At 29.0% G+C, this 9,005-nt stretch overlaps 1 pseudogene; it reads right to left on the bottom strand.

The window, feature by feature from the left end:
- Positions 1-4,048: 4,048 nt before the first annotated feature.
- Positions 4,049-7,308, bottom strand: LOC111288233 ((+)-delta-cadinene synthase isozyme A-like; annotated as a pseudogene).
- Positions 7,309-9,005: the final 1,697 nt, after the last annotated feature.

The following is a 9,005-nucleotide window of genomic DNA, read 5'->3' as shown; positions in this document are numbered from 1 at the left end:
TCTATTCTTTTAGGGACCTTTAGTCAAGCTTAGGAGCTCTTTAAAAGGATAGATTCATTAGATGGGTAATCTCACCTAGTTAAAAAAAGATTGGTGGTGACTCCATTTGTTAAGTCTAACTATAGATTTTTCGATCTATATGTTATAACAATTTAATTTTTTGTTTTTTATTTGATTTATCTTTTTTGTATTATCAAACTAAGATGTTAGGATAATAACAAGATAATAATGATAATAAAAAAAGTAAAAAAATCAAAATAATAAACATTTGGCAGTGAATGGGGTTGGCAAAATTGTAGACGGTTTTAATTAGTATAGGATAAAGTTTATGCTTTGTGATAATATAGAGATCCTGTCAAAGGTGGATTTATAGTTAATCAGAAACTCTTATGATTATTTCCTATAAATACAGCCCTAAATCAAGTAGTAGAAACACATAGAAACACAGAGATCAAAGAAATACAAACACAAAAAATTAGAAAGGAAATCACACAAAGGAAGCCAGAAAATAGTTAGAAAATTTTAGAAATCTTTTGAAAAATTTCTAGTTTTTGATTGAATTTTTTGGAGATGTCATAACATATAGATCTATAAATCTATAGCTAGACTTAACTTAAAAAGTTGCTACCAATATTTTTTAACTAGGTGTGATTGGCCACCTAAAGAATCTATCCTTTTAAGGAACTCCTATGCTTGACTAAGGGTCCTTAATAGAATAAGTTCTAGTCTACTAATCAGAATAGGGCTGGAGAGTTCGATTACATATAAGGAAGGTTATAGCACCCCCATATGTCTATCCAAAGAATGGTATCATTTTATTTTAAATTATCCTAAGATCTTGATTCTAATTGTCTTAAATTTTTATATATTGAATACTGGAAATAACTTTTATGATACTCCATCAATCTAACAGAATTCTTAAAATATTTTCTCACCTCAAGAGTATTTAAAAATCTCATTTGTTTTTTTGAAGAGGCTCTGTCATCGAAAAGATTTTTTTTATTTTATTTAGTTTTGTTCTTTTTGAAAATATATCCAATTCATCCATCATTTGGGCCTAAATTAAAAATATTCTCTCATATCTAAATTTCTTAGATAATCAACCATTTGCGATTACTAAGACTTTCATCATCAGAATTTATTTTTATTTCTTATCTTTATTTATTTTTTTAAATTTCCACCATTTTGGTCAATTTAGAATTTTTTAAATTCCTAAATTTTTCGCCATTTGGGATAATTTAGAAATTTTTTCTTTTTTTTTTTATTAAGGAATGCAATTACTTTAATTAAAATTTTATCTAAATTATTCGACTATTTGGAACAATTTTAGAGAAATTTCTCACCTAGAGATTTCTTAGAAAATTTACCATTTCAAATTTCTAAGAATCTCAAGCTTGGATTATTAATATTTAATTCCAAAATTTTTATTAAAAATTTTTATTTTTTTATTTTTGAATTAAAATAAATATTAATTATTCATATTGAAACTTTATCTAAATTATTTCACTATTTGAGGCAAATTTCAAATTTTTTCTCACATAGGAATTTTATAAAAATATACCATTTTAAATTTATGAAAATTTCATCATTGATAATTGATATTTATTCTCAAAATTTTATTTTATGTTTTATATACTTTTTTTATTTTTCCTAAAGTTCAATCATGCAAAAAAAAAAAACACTTATAAAATAAATATAATAACTAAATAAATAAATAAATAAAATATAAAAAAAACACATCCCTGCTTGACAGCTAAAATGGCTCAGCTGGAGACACAGACAGCGGCTCGAGCTGGCTCAGCTAAGGCAATCAGCTAGAAAGTGGGTCGACAGAAGTGGGTTGGGTCACCCACTAGCAAAATGCACGGATCTTAGGGGTTTATTAAGGCAAAAACAATGTCGTTTTAAAGTCAGTATAAAAAATGAAATCCAACCTTTCTTTCTTAGATTTCCCCCTTTCTCTCTTCTTCCCTTCCTTTTCCTTCTCTCTTTAGATTCCCTAAGAACACTAGTTGAACATTCACCTGATTATAGAAAATCTTGTCAGAATCTGGGTTTGTTCGTCAAAAGCTCGTTGAAGGTTGGATGATTTCTAAAAATATGATGCCGAAAACTAGGAACCTTGCCAAAATCTAGGAATCTGGTCAAAAACTCATCAGAATCTTCAACAGTCGTTGAAAAATTTATCGAAATCTAAAAATTTTTTAAAAAATTTCCAAAAAATAATTGCTAATTTTTTTTTTGTTTTTCAAACCAAAAAATCCATACAAACTTTTGACTGCTTGTGTGGGTGTTTTCCTTTTTGCTTTTTTGTATTTGTGTTTCTGTGATCTCTCTATTTTTTCCTATGTCCTCTTCTGCTTGATCAATATGTGTATTTATAGAGAGAAATCAGAAGAGTTTTCTAATTAACCGTGCCTCCACTTTTGATAAAGTTTTTGTATTATCACAAACAATCAGATTTATCCTAGATTAATCCATCTATAGCTATACCAACCCCAATTTATGACAGAATTATTTTTTTATTTTTATTTTTTTACTATTATCGTATTATCTTAACATAAAAAAAAACTAAAGATAAATCGAATAAAAAACAATGAAAAGTCAAAGATAAACAAAAAAAGAACAAATAATAATCAACAAAAAAATAAACCTAAAAATAACTAAATAAATAAGTAAATAGATAAATAAATAAATAAATAAAATATAAAATAATGAATGATTAGGCTTGGAAATCTGGACTCTATTGAACCAGGTTCAATGGGTTTGGGCTTGAACCAATTAGGGTGTCTATAACTGCCCCTTTTTATGCATTTCCTATGCAATAGAAATTGTCCAAAATTGTAGATACTCCTCATATCCAAATAATCAACTCGACATGTTTTTCTTTTTTTTTTTTTTACAAATCAAACACTCAGACTTATTAAATAATATAAGAACTCATTTAAACAGAGGCTCCCAACTTTTGGAACATAAATAAGGCACCTTTAATCAGAGGCTCAACAACTTTAGAAAATAAATAAAGCTCCTTTAATCAAAGGTTCAACAACTTTAGAAAATAAGTAAAGCTCCTCTAATCAAAGGCTCAACAACTTTAAAAAATAAATAAAGTTATTATAATCAGAGGCTCAATAACTTTAGAAAATAAATAAAGCTCATCGACAATCTTGTCCAGAGGAGTCATAAATCGTGTTTGAAGAAATTTTATGAGATTATGCCCGGAGATCTTACAAATTGTTCGTAACATCCTTTTTCAAGGATTAGAATCTTACCTTATAGGTTTCTTCTTAAACGAGAATTTGAAATTCATTTATTGGAAAGTATTCATATCTATTTTTTTCTTGTGGGATCCTAAAATATCCCTGCTTCCTAAATTCATGCATTAGACATTCTTAAATGCAATGCCTACTATGCACTAAACATTCAAAAATGCAATGCATGCTATGCAAATGTCAATTAATTTCAATTGTGATACTCAAATTTCTCAAGCTTTTTCCTTGAATTTTAAGCTCTTCAATCTTTGAACAAATTGACTTAGTTTTCAAAAGATTCACATCCGATAAAATCTAAATTCAAAGGTTCCCATTCGGAAAATTTAGAGGTTCACATCTAAAATTTCAAAGCTTCTCATTCAAAAACTTTTGGTGATTCACTTCCAATTCTTTAAAGATTCAAATTCAAAAACTTTGGAGATTCATACAAATTCTCAAGACTACCATTTAAAACTCAAAGACAAAGATTCTCATTCAAAGATTCTCATTTAAAGATTCTTATTTAAAACTTCTTAAAGATTCTCATTCAAAATTCAAAGATTTTTATTATTTTTAAAATGCTCTCCACAGCTTTAGAATTTAAAATGCTTTCCTCATAAAACAATTGTCTATTCGAGCCAATAACCACTTGACAACACAAACACAATGACAGAAATACAAGGAAATTACCTACAACTTCAAGCATTCAAACTGGAAACAGGTCGCCAAGCAGAAAAGATTCATTTGCTGACATATTTTATGCTTATTTGTTACCCCTCCTTAAGATGCAGCTCTATTTTTTTTCATTCTTCAATCAAATTGGGATTGGATCAATCAACAAGGAATTGATGCTAGTTTTTGCCTCTCCACCACCACGTGTATATGCGTCTTCATCCTTATAAAAGAGATCAATAACCCTTGTGAGGTTGAGAATACGATTGAGAGCTGCCACTGGCACTATTGTTGGTTTCAAGAACTCTTCATTTATATCCTTCCAAGCATCTTTGATTTTCTTTTTAAACTCATTGTATGCCACTTGCTCTAATACCCCATATTGTTTCATGCTGCACTCAACGGCCGAAGGAATATGCCTTCTTTATTGCTCGAACTACAAACACAGATTTTTTAAATAAAAATTACAATAAGCAAAATTTTGAGCTAATCTTGTAAAAAGAATTTTTTTCCGCAATTACAATAAAAATTTTCCTATTGACAACAAATAATTAAAAGAATTAATAAGCTTTTCTATTGGTTTTTTAACCAACCTTGCCATATCCGAATATAGCTTTTTGTGGCAAATTATCTTGATTTCAACTCTTTTGGTACTTGAGATTGTTAGAATTTGAATTATGATCACTAGAATTAAAAGTCCAACATTCTACTAACAAACCATATAATTGTTTGCTGATTTCATTTTTTTTAATAAACGAACTAATTAATAATGATTACCTTGTGGCTAGCAATGTCATCCATCAGCCTACTGATAATTGTTGAAGCTCTAAGAATCTTTGGGTCATTGAATGCCCAAATGAAGGTCTCTTTTGTTATGGTATCTTCCATGCCAACAAAAGATGCAATTGTAAGCATCCGATAACCACAAGTAACTAATGCAATAGACATATACTCCTCCAGAGTTGGTGTGTGATTTTCATGGAGCCATTGGGCCTCAACATAACAGGCTTGACATTGTTGTTTCATCTAATGAACAAAAAAAAAAAAATCAGCTAACACATAAAATTCATATAGTTGATGATGATTGCAAAGTATAGTGTTCAAGAAAAACTATAGATCATATATACCGCTTCTTTCGCAAGTTAAGCGCGGTATAATTTTCCTTGGTCGGCCATCAAATCCTCCATTTCTTTACAAACATTTAGGAGCTCACTATAGCACAATTTAATGTAATTCTGCAGTTGATCAATGCAATTGATATCCCACCTACAAGTCATCCAATTCAAATGGTTATGTCTATAATTCAGTCAAATTTTACTTCCAATAATTAGTAGTAAAGGTGGGTATGCTTTGAATAACCTGTGAATTGCTTTTGTAAAGATTTCATGTTCTTCATGTGTGCCATATGCATCATATGTATCATCCAAAATTGATGTCAAGGCTAAAACTTTTGTCATGAATGTTCTAGCAAAGGAATAATGGGGTTCAAAGTACACTCCCATCATCCCCAAGTAACACTCCACCAATCTATCTCGTATAAAAGGAAAATTTCTTGCAACATCTAAGCCTTTCCACCACCTGAATTAAGATAACTAATTGATTAGCACAACTATAGCATAAAATCAATGAGGGGAACACACCCAGTGGTGTATTTAGGATTTTTTTGGGGTGTCCACTTATTGCAGTGAGTGTCTATTGAATGCTAGGTGTTAGCTAACTGTGACCGTGGTTGGGCATTGAGTGTCTAAGGAAAATTTTGAAAGTGTCCAAGGAAAATTTGTGTCCTAGAAATTTTTTTTTTCAGACTTTCTTATTTTCTAGACCTATTAATTTGCATCTACCACTGAATGTATCCGTAAAAAAAAAAATTATATTAGTAAATATATGGCACTATTAATTACCTGTATATCTCATTTATTTCCTTGTGCAAATGTTGTACCATCTTGAAATCTAACTTTGCAAATTTCATTAAATTTTCGTCTTGGGTGCCATATCCTTCATATATGGAAATGTAGTTCCGAGCAACCAGCCTTGGCAAGCTCTTGCGAAGGGGTCGGTTTAGAGCATTAGCAGCCTGCTTCGAGAGAGGATAGTCTACCATGGTTTCTACCAATTTTAGATAAGAGGTGGTGAAAGCAAGAGCTTCTTCAAGGATATTTTCTCTATGCACTCGAAGGTGGGCAGCTTCATACAATTCTAACAAGCCTTTCACATCACCAATCAAGGATTTCTTGAAGTTTCCTTTCTCATCTTTCAACTTGTTGAATGAGTCTGCTCAATCACCACATCAGTAAGTCAATAGACACATTAGTAAATTTGACTGATAAATTATAACGAAGTTAATGATTGAATGAGAATTATTAAATCAATTCAATAAAAAACTATATTTTTATGAATTATACTAGTGAGATTAAGTCTCAAATTTCGTCCGGGTACAATGATTGATAGTATAAATTGACCTTATAATTGAGAATTTTTCAGAGAAATTGGTCCATTGAAGATTGAGGCATACCACAATGAACATTAATGCCATGCTCTCTTAGCAATCGAAATCGAACAGATGTAGTGTAGAGATCATCATCACTCTCAATATTATTGCAATCAACATGATATATATTTTTTAAGGCATCCTCTATCTCTTTCTCAAAATGGTAAGCCACACCTAAGCGTTGGACTGCATCTATTAAGTCCAATTTTTGGGATGGTTTATATATAGTTTTGGCCAACATTCTTCTCACCTCTTGCTTCAATTCTTCATACTGTAGTTGTGTTTTAGCATCCATATCCTGTTGAAGTGTGAAAACCTTTCAATTAATTAATTTTAAAAACTTACTATGTTACTAAAAAAATTAGAAATTGTTAAGCATTTAACTTAAACCAATCAATTATAGGTGATAAACTTGAAAAGGGTAACAGGTATGAATAATAAACAAAATGACATAACAGAATATGGATTCTGATACCAAGTTAAGTATTTAATGTGAAATCAATTAGCTATTGATAGAAGGGTCCAACTTGAATTTAAAATCACAAGAAATCGAAAATTTAGTGGGATAAGACCACTTTAACAAAAGTTCCTCAATACTATGCATAGAAATTAGAGAAAACATAAGTAATAAGAGAAGAATGAAGAAGCAATAGAAATCAGAAAAAAAAAAAAAACATTTTTGCCAATAATATGACAAATTAAAAGGCAGTAAATAATATTAGTCCGACCTCACACAAATACATAAATTGAAAGAGGTTTTCTTACATACCATTTCAGAAGGAAAAGAGAGAAAAATGTCCCCCAAAATTGAGGATTAAATTTGGCCAAATGGTGATTTTTGTTGGACATGTTATCATCATGAGTTGAAATAGGATTTGCATAAATTTGAAAAGACATTTCTTTAGGAGATTTTGTTTATAACCTTTTGATGTGCTATAGCTCTTAGAGTTTTGTATGATCCAAATGTTTTTGAGTTACATGTATTTATAGGCATTCAACTGATATCCATCAAGTCCAATACACACAATAGTGCCGTTGAATAGTATTGGCCCACACCAATCATGAGTTTCACGTGACATTTTGTTCAATTTTGAGTTTTTTCATCTATTGCAAATTGATTTTAGATGAAATTCCTAATCTACATGAGAAAGAGTGTTGAGTAGTATTATCTTATATGGATTAAATCTTAATTTTTCTTGTAATTTTATATTCTAGTTAGATTTTTTTCTTATCTATTCACTATTATTAATTGATTTTAAATTAAATGATCAATTTTAATTATACCATTTTTAAAAAGGATAAGAACATGTTACTTCAACCTACCTATCCCTTAAGATCCTTTGGAAGGAATCTACTATTGAGCAAAAAGGATTTATTTTAATATGAGCAAAGAAAATTCAAATATAGAGTTTAGCTTAATGGATTTATAGAATACTTTTTAAAAGCTCCAGCATATTGCACTAATAATTTAATTGCAAGTAATGCTTTTGCCTTTTGTCATGTGAATTAGTATATTATATTATAGACGGAGCTAGATTCGTGGATGGAAATGATTTCTCTCTTTTGCTAGTATTTAGTGTTAAAATAATGAAATAATTCATGCTTTTCACATGAAATTATAACTTTTATTGATTTCTATTATTTTAATACCCAATACAACTATTTACGGATTTAGAATCTTTGATTTTTTTTTTTTTATAGTCTCTTTGATTCTATGTTTTAGCAAGCAATTAACATATGGATATGAAAATCTTAAGAATTCATATACCAAAAAAATCTTAAGAATTCCTACACATGATTTTTACTTTTTTAAGCAAGGAATTAAAATTTGCTTTAATCACATGAATCTCTTAATTCAATTTACTAATCCAACCTAATTAACATGAATAGAAATGTCAATTTGAATTTACAGCTTAATCTAAATGGTCATTCACTTCCCTCAAATGGTTGATCAAGATTACTGCAAAGTTTGGGTTTAATTCTCAATACTTGTAATTTCCCTTTTCTTTGTATTTGTACTAGACTTCGATCTTCTTTATAAAAAATTGTCAATTTTAGAAGTCATGTGAGGCATATACAAACAAGTATTGTAAGTATATAATTCTTGCTTTTGGTATCAAGATATCTTAGGCCTAGTTTAGCATTGATATTGAAAGTAGTTTTTTGCGTTTAAAAGTTGTTTTTGAGAAAATCTCAATGTTAAACAACAAAAAATTATGGCTCTTTAGATTAAAAAATTGGTTTTGTAACCTAAATCAAAAAGCTACTTAAGAGATGTTTTTGCAATGAAAATTACTTTTGAGATAGAAAATCACTATATTACCCTATATTTCTAATATTTTATTTTTTTATGTATTTTTTTATAAACATTTCAATTGTTCACAACAATTAGCAATACTAAACATCTAAAATTTTTAACCATACTTTTTAAATGCATTTTTTTCAACTCAATCTTTTTCTAACTGTAACAATAATGCTAAACTCACCCTCAATAAATAATGAGGGTATCCTATTAAAATTTGAAAATTCTGTTTTGAACACTATTTATAAAAGAAAAAGTAAAACATAAAAAACATAGTGAAAAAAAAAAAACT

This window comes from Durio zibethinus, chromosome 4 (genome assembly GCF_047325235.1).
Source record: "Durio zibethinus cultivar Kanyao isolate XHJ-2024 chromosome 4, ASM4732523v1, whole genome shotgun sequence".
Taxonomy (NCBI): domain Eukaryota; kingdom Viridiplantae; phylum Streptophyta; class Magnoliopsida; order Malvales; family Malvaceae; genus Durio; species Durio zibethinus.
This window is presented reverse-complemented; position numbering and strand designations above follow the sequence as displayed.